This window comes from Moschus berezovskii, chromosome 17 (genome assembly GCF_049115385.1).
Source record: "Moschus berezovskii isolate FMDL1 chromosome 17, NW_MosBer_1.0, whole genome shotgun sequence".
Taxonomy (NCBI): Eukaryota; Metazoa; Chordata; class Mammalia; order Artiodactyla; family Moschidae; genus Moschus; species Moschus berezovskii.
Window position 1 is genome coordinate 37,887,931 of NC_142476.1, and position 16,638 is coordinate 37,904,568.

The following is a 16,638-nucleotide window of genomic DNA, read 5'->3' on the forward strand; positions in this document are numbered from 1 at the left end:
GCCCTTCATTCAGCACACCCCCAGGGAACTCCCTTGGGACCCACTGACCTACAAAGTGCCCACTTCTGTAAACCTGACCCCTGACATCACGCTTTCACATCAGTATTTACTTAACATCCCTTTCCTTCTGGGCTGAAGGCCAGAGTCTGGCTTGACCATGGCTCAGTAGATGTTTGTGGAATGAATGGATGATGCAGGAGGTGTGAGGAGGTCAGCTGACTCCAGCTCAGCTGTCACTGTGTCTTCACCTTAACCTTTCTCTTTCTTATTCTCCCATCAGTCATTCATTCAATGAACATTACTCATTGAGGGTCTGTAACAAGTTTTGAGAACTTGGAGTCATGTTATATCTCTGGGTCTAAGTTTTCTCTTGTGTGAAATGGGGGTAAAGCAGGTCCCTCCACTTTCTCCTGACATTCAAGCTTGTCTTCTGCAAACTCATGATACTCCTTGTTTGACACTTCTTTATTGGTGGGCTGGTAAAGAAAGGAACCTGTAGGTTTGAAGGAAGTGGGTGCATGCATGCATGTTCAGTCATGCCTGAGGGGTGTAGCCCAACAGGCTCCTCTGTCTATCAATTTTCCAGCAAGAATACTGGAGTAGGTTGCCATTTCCTCTTCTAGGGGAATTTCATGACTTAGGGATCAAACCCAAGTCTCTTGGGTCTCCTGTATTGTCAGGCAGCTTCCTTACCACTGCATCAACTGAGAAGATTTGGAGGAGGGGCAGGAACAATACAACACAGACCATGATTCCAAGACTTCAAAGATGGTCCTCTTTAAAAATGGGAGTGTATCTGCAGCCAATTGCTCTCTGACAGTGTGATAGCCCTCCAGGTGATTCACACTGTGCTGCGATGTGGCAGTTTTTAGAAGTGTGGGACATGCTAGAAGCAGGGACTGATAGTGAAAAATGAAAGTCATTCCATTGTGTCTGACTCTTTGTGACCCCATGGACTATACAATCCTTGGAATTCTCCAGACCAGAATACTGGAGTGGGTAGCCTTTCCCTTTTCCAGGGGATCTTCCCAACCCAGGGATCGAACCCAGGTCTCCCACATGGCAGGCAGATTCTTTACCAGCTGAGCCACAAGCGAAGCCCAAGAATACTGGAGTGGGTAGCCTATCCCTTCTCCAGCAGATCTCCCCAACCCGGGAATTGAACTGGGGTCTCCTGCATTGCAGGTGGATTCTTTACCAACGAGCTATCAGGGAAGTCCCGCATGGACTGATATGGAAGATCTAAATGTAGCCAGATTCCAAGTAGGCCATTCAAGGAATTGGGAACATGGAGGGTATTCAGGGGACCTTTCCTGCCTGAGAAGCAATCACCTGTGAAGTTGTGACAGAGAAACTCAGACACAGGTGTCAGTGGTAAAGTCAACTTTTATTCAAAACTATACAATACAGGAAAATATACCCCATTATGTAAATGGACTTCATTCACAATTCAACAGGTACAAGTATGGATTCAATACCAAGAAGCAGGGTTTTGCTGGCTGGTAAATTCCAAAGAGATGATATCACTTCTGGAAGGAATTCTAGCTAAACCAATCTTCTTGTTGAACACCCTATCAGATAACAAGAGTGGACAGTGAGGAATTTTGATAACATTTTGGGGGTGATCTGATATTAAGAGTGTGGTTTCTTCCTAAACAGAGTTACAATTCTTATTCAAAGGGAATTTTATGTGAAAACCTTCAGACACTCATGGGAGAAGTTCAGGAACCTGAATAATTGTTGATCAAACAGAGAATGGTTTTAGTTAAGAGGATTTTATTGGGGCACTGTGTGGACTGAGCAAACACTGATGTAGTGAAGTGTGTGGCCAACTTGGGAACAGGTGAAGGTCACTGATGCTGGGCAGGGAGGGCTCAGGCAGGTCACATGGGGCTTAGAATAAAGAGGAAACACTTTGTAAGATTTCCATGATCTGAGTAATATTCTCTCAATCTCTGCAATGGTTGTTGGGAAATGATTTTGTTGGTAGACAGAGAAGCAGGAATGGAGAGAAAGGAAAGGGCACAACCTGCATCCTGGCTTGATCAGAGCAGTCGTGTTGGACACACATAGGTGGACAGACACAGGAGATGCCATGGCCTTGGCTGTTTGCAGGCAGCTTGGGTGTGGATGTGGCAAAAACCTAAAGAGGAGGATGACCACCGGAATATTGATGGCTACACTGTAATCTTGCCTTTTCTTCATGGTGATGGGTTTCTATGAACTGAACATTTGTTCCCTATCTCCTACTCTACCTCACACACACACACACACCCACAGACACACCCCACAAATTCATACCTTGAAGCTTCACTCCCCAGGGTGATGGAAGTTGAAGTTACCTTAGGATACAACTAGGTTTGAATGAGATCATGGAGCTGGAGATCCTTGAGCCATTTAGTGCCCTTTGAATCGGAGCCTGGTGGGCTTCCGTCTATGGGGTCACACAGAGTTGGACATGACTGAAGTGACTTAGCAGCAGCAGCAGCAGCAGAATCAAATGAAGAGACTTGTGCTCCCCTTCCCACACCAAATGAGGAAACTAGGAAGCTTGTTCCCTCTACAACCTAACTTCACTGCCTCTCTGATCTCAGACTTTCAACCTCCAGAATTGGAAGATGTAAATTTTCTTTGTTTAAGCCCCTCAGTGCTTATGGTTATAATGGCATGAATTGACTCAGACACACATAAATGAGATAGAAAGAGTGCACAGGAAGGTAGGAGATACTTTTGGGCACATAGTTGTTGTTTTTTTTCTTGAAATATCACACAGCATACAATAAGAAGCTGGAAAAGGTGGAAATCAAACAGCCCATATTACACTGTCAGCTCAGGGGCACAAAGCGATACCTCTTTCCCTACTGGATTTGGCACAAGCATCTCACAAGTACTGATGAGGAAAAATGCAACCACTAGCCCACTCAGGTAATCCACTGCTTTGCCTAATTCACGTCTCACCTGGAAGTCAGTACCAAGGAGCCTGAAAGCTCACTCCAAACTTTATTTACGGAAAATATTCCAACTATGACTTAGAGCCCTAAATCTATGGGAAGAGGAGGGTCATGTGGGTCAACACAGCCTCCATCCTCAGTTACTCCCATTAAAGTGGTTGGTAAAATGAAGGATATACACCTAACTTGAATTATATTTGTGTATAAAAATCATTTTAAGTTTGAATAAATAAAATTCCAAACTGATGGTTTTCATTTAAAATATCTAATTAGTCAGGTCATCTAAAAACAGTATCAGGTTTTTCATAACGAAGGAAACTATAAGCAAGGTGAAAAGACAGCCTTCAGAATGGGAGAAAATAATAGTAAATGAAGCAACTGACAAAGAATTAATCTCCAAAATATACAAGCAGCTTCTGCAGCTCAATAGCAGAAAAATAAACGACCCAATCAAAAAATGGGCCAAAGAACTAAACAGACATTTCTCCAAAGAAGACATACAGATGGCTAACAAACACATGAAAAGATGTTCAACATCACTCATTATCAGAGAAATGCAAATCAAAACCACAATGAGGTACCATCTCATGCCGGTCAGAATGGCTGCTATCAAAAAGTCTACAAACAATAAATGCTGGAAAGGGTGCAAAGAAAAGGGGACCCTCTAATACTGTTGGTGAGAATGCAAACTAGTACAGCCATTATGGAGAATACTGTGGAGATTCCTTAAAAAACTGGAAATAGAACTGCCATATGACCCAGCAATCTGACTGCTGGGCATACACACCAAGCAAACCAGAATTGAAAGAGACATGTGTACCCCAATGTTCATCACAGCACTGTTTACAGTAGCCAGGACATGGAAGCAACCTAGATGTCCATCAGCAGACGAATGGATAAGAAAGTTGTGGTACATATTCACAATGGAGTATTACTAAGCTATTAAAAAGAATGCATTTGAATCAGTTCTAATGAGGTGGATGAAACTGGAACCTATTATACAGAGTGAAGTAAGTCAGAAAGAAAACCACCAATATAGTATATTAACGCATATATATGAAATTTAGAAAGATGGTAATGATGACCCTGTATGTGAGACAGAAGAAGAAACACAGATGTAAAGCGCAGTCTTTTGGACTCTGTGGGAGAAGGCGAGGGTGAGATGATTTGAGAGAATAGCTTTGAAACATGTATATTACCATATGTGAAATAGACTGTCAGTCCAGGTTCCATGCATGAGACAGGGTGCTCAGGGCCAGTGCACTGGGATGACCCTTAGGGATGGGGTGGCATGGGAGGTGGGAGGAGGGTTCAGGATGGGGAACATATGAACACCCATGGCTGATTCATGTGAATGTATGGCAAAAATCACTACAATATTGTAAAGTAATTAACCTGCAGTTAAAATAAATTAATTTACACACACACACAAATGGTATCAGGCAAAGCACAAATTAAAATGTTTGGGATTCAGGCAAAACTACACTGTGATGCAAAACAATACGTAAATGTGGTCATGTGAAAAATAATTTTTTTAAAAACTTACCTTGCCATCTAGAGATACATGTTACTCTTTAAGATTAGCTAAGTTGGCTTGAAGCTCAACATTCAGAAAACTAAGATCATGGCATCTGGTCCCATCACTTCATGGGAAATAGATGGAAAAACAGTGGAAACAGTGTCAGACTTTATTTTTTTGGGCTCCAAAATCACTGTGGATGCTGATTGCAGCCATGAAATTAAAAGATGTTTACTTCTTTGAAGGAAAGTTATGACCAACCTAGACAGTATATTAAAAAGCAGAGACATTACTTTGCCAACAAAGGTCCGTCTAGTCAAGGCTATGGTTTTTCCTGTGGTCATGTATGGATGTGAGAGTTGGACTGTGAAGAAAGCTGATCGCTGAAGAACTGATGCTTTTGAACTGTGGTGTTGGAGAAGACTCTTGAGAGTCCTTGGACTGCAAGGAGATCCAACCTGTCCAACCTAAAGAAAATCAGTCCTGAATACTTGTTGGAAGTTCTGATGCTGAAGCTCCAAAAATTTGACCACCTGATGCAAAGAGCTGACTCATAGGACACTACTGAGTGATTGAACTGAAAAAGAAACAGCTCCTTGTTTACAGCAAGATGGTAATGGATCTAAAGTGGGACCAGAGCCTGTTGAGCACTGCAGGGGGCAAGGACCACCAACCCAGACACCTGGCCTTTTAAAAAAGCACAAAGGGCAAGACATTTCAGGGCAAGAAGAGATCTGAGTTGGGAGAGTAAATGACTTATTGGACCTGAGAATTGTCAACTCCAGCACTGGAACAAGAGAGCCACAGAGGAGAGGGCCTCTGCAAGGAACTGGTCCCAAGGGTCTCCTAAAAGCTGTCAACTCTAGGAAGAGCAGAGGAGTGAGGGTCCTCCTCTGTAACCCAGGTGGAGTTGCCTCCAGCCTTCCTGGGTTCTAATGGATCCAGAAGAGCAGTGCAAACCGTTCACACAGCAGTGCAAACTGACTATGCCTTGGGGTTAGTCATAAAACTCCAAATAACTCAGAGGAATTTGAGATGATTTCCTTGATTACTGCTGGTTTCAGTGGAAGGGTGTCTCAACATTGTAGCCATGCTCCAGGTTCTAGGAGAGGAGATGTTGGTAGGTGGCAGAGAGAGAGGGCTCTGAGCTGGCTTATGCTGGGAGAGGGAACTGGATGCACAGAAAGAAACATTCTAAACGCCAGAGCAGGGAGCCAGAAGCAGATGTTTTGGACTCTCATTTGGGATTCTGTGACTGGAGAATCAGGACAGAACAACTCCCTGGTGGGCTCAAGGGGCTGCTCTGACCTGTGTGGCAAATAAGGCCATGAGGAGAAGCAAGCAAGATGGCAGAAATGCTAAACCTAGGCTCCTCACCAGACTCTGGGAGTCCTACTGGCCCAGAACTGGGGGAGGAAGGATGGTGCCTCTGTACACATAGGCTCCCTTCTCCTTGACACAGAGTGTGTCTCCTGAGCAAACAGGCTCTGTGTGGAGGTGAACAGAGGATGTTACACTCTACTCAGGGGGAAGGGAGAGGGCTGGGCTTTTATAGTTTCTAGAATGCTTCAACACTTGGACTACTTCTACCTCCTTGGATCTCACAGAAGCTGGACTCTCATACAAACATCCTCAGCTTGGACTCTGCTATTTCCTCATTTTCACTGACATCACGTGAAGTTTGTCAGCCAGTCCATCCTAACAACTTCGATTGTCTGACAACTCAGGGGGCCTTCTGAACCTTTCAGCTGAGGGAATCTACCAATTATTCACAGCATGGATGTCGCAACTTCCTCGCCCAAGCCCAGCCCTGAATCCACCATGCTAAAAATTTGGAAAAGAGCAGTGAACTTTACATTTCCTATGAAGCTTACTTGCGGTAGTGGGTAAAAAGTGCCGACACTCTTGCTCATCCAGTCTGTGTTCAGTAAACAGAGATGTTCGTGATTATCATTGTTACTAAGTCACTCTATGGAAGGTCACTAATAAAGGCTTTTGGTAGCCTGGGAGTTAAAATGTCTAATGAGTACAATCCAACTTAAGCTTACTTATGCAAAGGCCACTTATATCCGTGGTAGAAATATGGTGAAAGGAATCCTTTGGAAGGTTACCAAGGTAGAGAACACAATTCAGAACTCCTAGTCTTGGATTTCCCTGATATTTCAGTAGACAAGTGTCTGTCTGCCAAGGCAGGTGACATGGATTTGATCCCTGGTTGGGGAGATTCCACATGCTGCCAGGCAACTAAGCCCATGCGCCACAACTACTGAAACCTTTATGCCTTAGACCCGGTGCTCTGAAACAAGAGCAGCCACTGCAATGAGAAGCCAGAGCACCCCAACAAAGAGCAGCCCCTGCTCACCGCAACTAGAGTGGTGCAGCAACAAAGACCCAGGGAAGCCAAAAATAAATTAATGAATGAATAAAATAAAACCCCTAGCTTTCACTGGTTGTTTTAAAACTGAATTATTTGGACATCTCAATGAATGGAGGAAAGAAAGGCATGGAGATTTCTTGGGGGTAGAGAGAGAGTCTTGTTTTCTCTGCATTCTGAAACTGCGAAAAATCTCTGCGAGATGCAGCCTGGGGTGGGAGTCTTCCCTGTACATAGCAGATCCTTAATATACATATATGGTGAGAGAGCGTCTGAATTTTGTAGCGAAAGGTGTTGGTATTTGTGAACAATGCATACTATGAGAGAAGAACAGAATTTTATTTTGCAGGGAATAGCATCACTTTGGTCAGAATTTTTGTTAAGCTTCTCTAATTTTGAAGAAATAGAATTATCAAAATATACTTGGAAAAAAGCCTATAGGATTATGGTTAGGCTACCAAGCCCCAAGGAAAATGGCTGGAGCAAATTGCCACCTAAGAGTAACTTCTGTGTGTGCTGACCTGAGTGTGTGTGCTACATCGTTTCAGTCATGTCCAGCTCTTTGCGACCCTATGGGCTGTAGCCCACCAGGCTCCTCTGTCTGTGAGATTCTCCAGGCAAGAATACTGGAGTGGGTTGCTATGCACTCCAGGGATCTTCTCGACACAGGATCAAAACCGGGTCTCTTTCATCTCCTATATTGACAAGCAGGTTCTTTGCCACTAGTGCCATGTGGGAAGAACCTAAAAGAAAATGCATATGGGTAGCAGCTGCCACCCTGTATATAATATATTGTCACCCTGATTATTTAACTTCTAAGCAGAGTACCTCATGGGAAATGCCAGGTTGGATGAAGCACAAACTGGAATTAAGATTGCTGGGAGAAATATCAATAACCTCAGATGTGCAGATGACACCACCCTTATGGTAGAAAGCAAAGAGGAAATAATGAGCCTCTTGATGAAGGTGAAAGAAGAGAGTGAAAAAGTTTAAAACTCAACATTCAAAAAATGAAGATCATGGCATCTAGTCCCATCACTTCATGGCAAATAGATGGGGAAACAATGGAAACAGTGATGGTGGTTCAGTCAATAAGTCATGTCTGACTCTTGCTACCCCATGCACTGTAGCCTGCCAGGCTCCTCTGCCCGTGGGATTCTCCAGGCAAGAATACTGGAGTGGGTTACCATTTCCTTTTTCAGGGGATCTTCCTGACCGAGGAATGGAACCCATGTCTCCTGCACAGCAGGCAGATTCTTTACTTGCCTGCAGCTATGAGGGAATCCCAGCTACAAGGGAAACCCAGACTTTATTTCCTTGGGCTGCAAAATCACTGAGATGGTGACTGCAGCTATGAAAGTAAAAGAGCTTGCTTGCTCCTTAGAAGATAAGCTGTGACCAACCTAGACAGCATACTAAAAAGCAGAGACATTACTTTGAGGACAAAGGTCCCTATAGTCAAAGCTATAGTTTTTCCAGTAGTCATGTATGAATGTTAAGAGTTGGATCATAAAGAAGGCTGAGTGCTAAAGAATTGATGCTTTCAAACTGCGGTGTTGGAAAAGATGTTTGAGAGTCCCCTTAGACTGCAAGGAGATCAAACCAGTCAATCCTGAAGGAAATGAACCCTGAATATTCATTGGAAAGACTGATGCTGGAGTTGAAGCTCCAATATTTTGGCCACCTGATGGGAAGAGCAGACTCCTTGGAAAAGACCCTACTGCTTGGAAAGAATGAAGGCAGGAGGAGAAGGGGATAACAGAGAATAAGATGGTTGGGTGGCATCACCGATTGACTGGACATGCATTTGAGCAAGCTCCGGGAGTTGGTGATGGACAGGGAAGCCTGGCATGCTGCAGTCCATTGGGTGGCAAAGAGTTGGACACAACTGACCAAATGAACAACAATAGCAAAAGCAAGCAGTTGCCACAAGAAGGACGTGGTTAGGTGCAAGTTAACTAGTTCATGTACCTCCTCTCGGTAAGTTCTCAAACAGCCTGTAGGGCCCACCATCAGTGCCTCTCAGTCTTGGAAATGTCTGGCTTCCCAGGGCTCACAACTCTCCCTACGCTCACATTCTCGGATTTAATCTTTTCATGTCAGTTTTCTCTGCTGATCCCATCTTTATGGCAAGAAATGCTCTCAAAGTTAACAATTTCCTTTTTAATTTCTAAACCCCACCAAAAGTCTTTTAGTCTCCCTCCTCCCCAAGAGGAAAAAAAAAAAAACAAAACCCAGACAAAATGTATTTTATTTTGTTTGAGTCATTCACAGGGTCCCTTTAGGAATGACCCCCTCCACACTGCCTAGTCCCCACCCTTGCTCCTTACTGTGATTTTGAGCTAGCTATTACAGAGAAGCCCTGACTTAAGCCCAGAAGACCAACCACATTTCCAATTGCATTCCCCTTTAATAGGTTCATGATCTGCTGTTTCCAATGTAAAACAAAAGTCACAACTTGATGTTGTTGTTGCTTAGTTGCTAAGCTGTGTCTGACTCTTTTGTGACCCCATGGACTATAGCCCACCAGGCTACTCTGTCCACGGGATTTTCCAGGCAAGAATACTGGGTTGCCATTTCCTTCTTCAGGGAATCTTCCCAACCCAGGGATGGAACCCGAATCTCCTGCTTGGATTCTTTGCCACTGAGGCATCTGGGAAACCCCAATCAGTGACCCATTAGAAGAACTCAATCAGTGTTCATAGAGTGAATCCATGGTTGAGGCTTTGACTCTCCTCCAGCCATGTATCCCTCCTGAGTGAATATCTGATTCAATCAATTCATCTGATTATAAGCAAAGATCCAATCAGGATTTACCTAATGGACATTTGAAAATCTAATCAGGCATCACTTTCTAATTGGATAGCAGCAGTTGGACAGTCAGAAGATGTGATTGGAAAGGCCTATAAAAACCAGAGAAATCAAAGAAGAGGTGCAGAAACTTCTTTCTCTGGATTCACTGCCTGTCTTCTCCAAGCTACTTGGTGGCTTCTGCATCAGATCTGACCCCTGACCCCTGAGCACTGTGCCAACCCCAGCAGAGCTGGTAAGTTACAGAACTTAGCAAAAGACCCCTCATCTTACCTATGGTCAGCAGGTTTCCAACTGGTGGCAGGCAACAGTGGTGTCAGGGAGATTTCTTTATTTTCAAATGTATACATGTAAGCCTTTGGTTTTACCTCTAAGTGTAATTTTGCCTCAATCCCAAACATTTTGATATGTGCTTGCCTTTATATCATTTAAAAATCTCTTAACCAACAAGGTTTTATTTTTAATGAAAACGTCTAATTTTTTAATTAAATTGTTTTAATTGGAGGATAAAAACATCTGTATTTTTGAAAGTTTATTTCTTGACATTAAAAATATTCAGTTTGTGCAAATGGCATTCATTTAAGGAGTCTGTTTCATCTTTCTCAGCCTGTTAACTGTGGGAACTAAGGATGGAGGCTGTATCGGGCTACATGATGTTCTTATCCCATAGTTTTAAGGCTCTAAGTGATGATTTAAATATTTTCTCCCTAAAAGATGGATCTTAACCTTCAGTTCTTGGTACCACTTCCCACTGAAACATGATTAAGCAAAGAGTGAATGGAAATGGATGGATCAGTGGTTGGGTTTCTTCCTTCTTGGTCCTTAAATGCTTGTTCTGGTGCCCCTAGGGGCAGAGCTATGCCACTGTTCCCACTAAACCCAGAGTGAAATTTTGGAAAACTAAGGGCTTCCCTGGTGGCTCAGAGGTTAAAGGGTCTGCCTCCAATGCGGGAGACCCGGGTTCGATTCCTGGGTCGGGAAGATCCCCTGGAGAAGGAAACGGTAACCCACTCCAGTATTCTTGCCTGGAGAATCCCATGGACAGAGAAGCCTGGTAGGCTACAGTCCACAGGGTCGCAAAGAGTCGGACACGACTGAGCGACAGAACGGAACAGAAGGCCCTTCTCAATTGTCAGAGCAGAGACTTAGCTCTGAATTGGTTCCTCTGAAGGGTGGGGAGACAGATGAAGTGATGTTCATGCTTACCTGAGAAAGATGCCTCCTTCTCTGCAAGTTCTTACAGGATTCCTTTAGGAGCAGATTCAGGATGAGTGTCCAGAACCCCCTGAGACTCCTGAACCTGGCAGGAAAGAGCCTAATAACCTATGAGGCCTTGGCCATTTCTGCTCTGGAGTATCTGCCCATAGAACTCTTCCCCCCACTCTTCATGGAAGCATTCTGCGGAAGACACAGAAAGGCATTAAAGGCCTTGGTTCAAGCCTGGCCCTTTGTCCGCCTGCCTCTGGGGGGCCTGATGCAGACACCTCATCTGGTAACATTACAAGCAGTGCTTGATGGACTTGATGTCCTGCTCACACAGAAGGATCGTCCAAGGTGAGTCAGATGCAGGTAATCTGGTAGGATGTGGGCAATCCCAAACAGACAGCTGAAGGCAGAAAAGTAGATGGCACATGGATGGGCCAATGACTTCTGATGATGCCAATGAAGAAGCAGAGACTTGGCCATTGCTGAGTTCACTTTGGGAAATGCCTTCCAGCAGTGTAGGAGTGCCTAAGACGCAAGGAAATCTGAAAGTACAAGCCCCAGCCTCCCCCCAGGGATGTTTAAGGCCACTAGAAGTAAAAAACTAAGGAAAATGGAAGGGGAAAAGGAGATGGAGGAAGGTGAAGCAGAGAGGGGAGAGGAGAACAAGGCAGCACATGATGTTGGGAATTTGAAGTAAAAACTCATGTGGGAAGTTAGAGTGTTGCCTACATTTTGTGTGGATATTATTAAAACCATCACTGCCAATCTGTTGCTTCCCCACAGGAGGTGCAAACTGCGTGTGCTGGATTTAAGGAATACTGGACAGGACTTCTGGAGAATGTGGTCTGGATCCAGCATCCATGTGCCCTCAAGCTTTTCAATGGCACCAGAGGTTGAGGACAGGCCGAGGACCAAGAAACTCTTGGCTCCCTTCGAGGTGTTCATAGAACTTCACCTCAAGGAAAGGAGCATGGATGGATTTCTCACCTGCCTTATGAGATGGGTGGAACAGAGGAAAGCATCCATACACCTGTGCTGTAAGAAGCTGAGGATTCTTTCATTTTCCATGGATAAAATTATGAAGGTCCTGAGCATGGTGCAGCTGGACTGTATCCAGGAGGTATTCGTGAATCACACCTGGCATCTGCCCACCCTGGCCACGTTTGCTCCTCTCCTGGGCCAGATGAGCAATTTGCAGAGACTCCTCATCTCCCACATCCACATGTCTGATCCCGAGGAGCAGGAGGAAGAGCACGTTGTCAAAATTACTTCTCAGTTCCTGAGGTTGCACCGCCTCCGGGATCTCCATCTGGAATCCCCCTTCTACCTCGAAGGCTGCCTGGACCAGATGCTCGGGTGAGTGTACACCACTGACCAGGTAAAATGAACCCAACACTAGAATATCAAATGCACTGTCCCCCTTGCTGCTGCATTGTGAACTGTGATATCACATAACCACCCAGACCTAGGTAGGGGTCCAAACTGGGAGAGAGGCTCTGGAAAGGGGCACTGTGCTGAAAACTATAGACTAGGGGTTAGAATCTAGGGGGTGGGTATTTGATTTCTTAAGAAGAGATATATTTTCTAGGTGACTTAGGAAAATAGGTAAAGGAAGAGGGCATCGAACAAGGATAACTCCACCAGGCCTGAGCATTTCTAAACTGAAGCTCTGTGTTCTCCAGCCTTCTGACCAGGATGAGCTTATCTCAAGTCCCCTGTCTGTAAAAGTATGTTTTATGCTCCAGATATGGTAAATAATATATAGGAAATGCATAATTCTAGAGATGATGGTAATAGGGCAGGTGTCAAAGGGATCATAAACATTGGAAGACGGTTTGAAGATAAAGCAGGGAAAAAAGTGAGCCCCACAGGCTGGCATCCTCTGTAGATGCTGTGGAATTTTGCCCAGGTTTGTCCTCTATGCAAGTCACCCAGAAGCCTCACTTGCCTGAGATGGATGTCTGTGGCCAAAGCGTGTTCAGAAGGAAGACTGGGTAGGAAGCATTTTAAATATATCTCTTACTATTAACTTTCAGCAATGTCCAATCTTGATTGAGACAAAAAAAAAAAAGAGACAAGATGTCAATCTCTCCTCTGAGTTTGTTCTAGTCCATTCCATTATCTTCATTCCTCTTCATAAGGAAGCAGAGAACATTTTTCTCTGCTTGAATAATGAGGAGAGGTTTTAAGACTCTATGTACTTGACCCAGTCACACAGAAAAGGTGAAATGACTGGTTGCAATGAGATTGGCCATTCTGGGTATTAATCCTTATCAGATGATCAGTTCAAGCCTGGGCTTGGGCAGATCACTTGTCTCTCAACTTGCAATCAACTTCCACCTCCGTTTCCAATACCTAATTCCTCTCTTTCTCCCCAGGTGCCTGATGACCCCCTTGGACAACCTTGGGATTACTCGCTGCCTGCTTACAGATTCAGACCTGACCCATCTGTCTCAGAGCCCAAACATCAGTCAGCTAAAGGGCCTGGATCTGAGTGGGGTCACCATGACCTACTCTAGTTCTGAGCTCCTCCCAGCTCTGCTGGAGAAAGTTTCAGCCACCCTCCAGGAGCTGTACTTAGAGCAATGTGGGATCAGGGACTCCCACTTGGAATCCTTTCTCCATATCTTGAGCCACTGTTTCCAGCTTATGTCCTTCAGTCTGCGTGGGAACCTCCTCTCCATGGCCATCATGGAAAAGCTGCTGCGACATACCTCCGGGCTGCCCAGGTTAAGTCAAGAGCTGTACCCTGTCCCTCAGGAAGCTTTCAGCTCTGATGGGATCCTCCAACCCAGGAGAGTTGCCCAGTGTCAGACTGAACTGCTTGAGATCCTGGAGGACTTGGGACATCCCAGGACCATCTGTATTAGCTTCATGCCCCTGTCCACCCTGTGAAGATAACACATTCTATCGTCCTGAGCCCATCATATATGGTGGTAACACCCTTGCTTAGTCTGTAGCATTGATGAAAAGCTTTCTTCTGAGCACTTGGAAACTGAAATCTAGGACAAGATACATTGTGAAAGGAAAATAGAGCCATGGTTTCAGACATCTGCTCAATGTGAATGTGAAAAGGAAAGGTGATCCTGCAGGGAAGAAGGATTGCAGAGGGAAATACTGTCTCCCTGGAATAGGAATGCTTGTAGAGTCAGAACTAAGAACCTACATTTCTTTAGGTGAGTTTGAGCTTGAGACTCACATGTTGGAGTTATCCCTGGGTAGATGGCTGTAAAGAAATGGTCAGAAATAAAGAGTCCCTCATTGTAAATGGATTGCTGCTCATGATGTATTTTTCCTGATTTTTCAGTTCATATCAAGGAAATCTCCAGATACTGAATTTTTTTTAAAGCACTCAGTTGTCTATGATCCAAAACCTTACCATTCCCACCAGGTCTTTATTCAACCTGGTGCATCTCTTACCTCCTTGCTTACTTCTGGAGCTGTTCAGTGTAATATATACAGAGAGAAACATACTCAGTGGCCAGTGAGCCACTCCAGTGAAGACCCAAGGCAGGTCTCTCACTGCTGACTCAGGCCATGATCCTGGACATGAGCAGTCCTCTTGGTTTTCTGGTCCCTCCATAACTCTCAATCATTGACCTTTTTGTGGCGGGTGGAAAGGGTTTTACCGAAAAAGGCATGGCTCCCAATTCCGGAAGGGGTCATCCACACTGCAGATAAGCGAAACTTCTGAGCCTTGCTGACCTATTACCCATGGTGGATAATGACCCTTCTTGAATTAATCTATTGACCAGGGAAGTTACATAATTTCCTTTAGCAAAATACTAAAATCATAGAGGCATGTAAAATGGTTTCAGTGCTTCTATACCTCATCAAAAAGTGTATTCTTTCAAGGGTTACATTATATTAATGAGAAATTGTCTTTATTTCCATAAAATCCCCTGTCTCTATTACGGAAGACTATAATAGCATGTTTTGACATCAGATGTCAGGTTGTGTAACAAAACACCTGTGGGTTTATGTGACCTCCTTGCCCGTGGTAAGATACTGTATTTGTCAGGGTTTTCCTGAGTAACCCCTAGGGTACAGCTGATTGTTGAGCAATGTGTCCATTAGAGGCACTACCCCCTGTTCAGTTGAATTCCCTGTATCATTTATTCTCTGCCTTCCTTTTCTTCTTTTCCATATCCTTGGATTCCACCAACTAGATCCTATAAAACAATATATACTGTGGGAAAACATCTGTGTGTAAGTGAATCCGAGCATCTCAAACCAGTGTTTTCCAGGGTCACCTGTATATATACTAGAGAAGATTTCCTATGGGAATGGGCTTGCCTAGAGGCTGAGAAGTCTCTCAGTCTGCTGTCTATAAACTAGAGAACCAGCAAAGACAGAGGTTTATCTCAGACTGAGGATTAAGGCTGAGAACCAGGTAAACTGATGATGTTACTCTAAGTCTGGGGCCAATGACCTGAGAACTAGGGGAACTACAGGGAGATCAAACCAGTCAATCCTAAAGGAAAGCAGTCCTAAATATTCATTGGAAGGACTGATGCTGAAGCTGAAGCTCCAATACTCTGGCCACCTGATGAGAAGAACTGACTCATTGGAAAAGACCCTGATGCTGGAAAAGATTGAAGGCAGGAGGAGAAGGGGATGACAGAGGATGAGATGGTTGGATGGCATCACCGACTTGATGGACATGAGTTTGAGCAAGCTCAGGGAGTTGGTGATGGACAGGGAGGCCTGGTGTGCTGCACACCATGGGGTCGCAAAGAGTGGTACATGACTGAGCGAATGAACTGAACTGAGTGGCGGTAATGGTGACCTCCTCCAAAGGGACTTATGCCAGGACTGTTTAATTCAGTGCCCATAACCCCATGGCAGCCACTGTCGACCCATACCTCCACTGGAGATTGCTGGACACTCACAAGCAGGTCTGGGTCAGTCTCTTATCGAGTCACTGCTCCTTTCTCCTGAATCTGGGTGGGCACAAGGTTTTGTTTGTGCCTTCCAGGCAGTAGATTGTCTGTTTGGTGGCTCTGTGGTGGGGCTCATATACCCTGTCTCCCAGGTCTGCTGCAGACAGAGCCCCTGTCCCCATGACAGGTCACTGCTGACCCATGCTGCTGCAGGAGGCATTCAGACACTCAAAGGCAGGTCTGTCTCAGTTTCTAGTGGGATCCCTGGGTCCTGGTGCACAGGTTTTGTTTGAACCCTCCTAGCGTCTCTGGTCAAGGCAATGGTTTCTCCCGTGGTCATGTATGGATGTGAGAGTTGGACTGTGAAGAAGGCTGATTGCCGAAGAATCGATGCTTTTGAACTGTGGTGTTGGAGAAGACTCTTGAGAGTCCCTTATACTGCAAGGAGATCCAACAAGTCCATTCTAAGGGAGATCAATCCTGGATGTTCATTGGAGGGACTGATGCTAAAGCTGAAACTGCAATACTTTGGCCACCTCATGCGACGAATTGACTCACTGGAAAAGACTCTGATGCTGGGAAAGGTTGGGGGTGGGAGGAGAAGGGGACGACGGAGAATGAGATGGCTGGATGGCATCACCAACTCTGTGGACATGAGTTTGAGTGTACTCCAGGAGTTGGTGATGGACAGGGAGGCCTGGTGTGCTGTGATTCATGGGGTCGCGGAGAGTCGGACACGACTGAGTGACTGAACTGAACTGAACTGACTGAGCATCTCTGGTGGGTATGGGGTTTGATTCTAAGTGTGTTTTCACCTCTCTGGGCTTAAGTCAGGACTTTTCTGAAAAAGTGCTCAAAATCACAGTAAGGAGTAAGAGTGGAGGGCTTCCCTGA

General features: G+C 44.9%; 1 pseudogene; it reads left to right on the forward strand.

Annotated features, from left to right (window-relative positions):
* The first annotated feature begins 10,922 nt into the window (after positions 1 to 10,922).
* Positions 10,923 to 13,814, forward strand: LOC129550964 (PRAME family member 8-like; annotated as a pseudogene).
* The last annotated feature ends 2,824 nt before the right edge of the window (positions 13,815 to 16,638 follow it).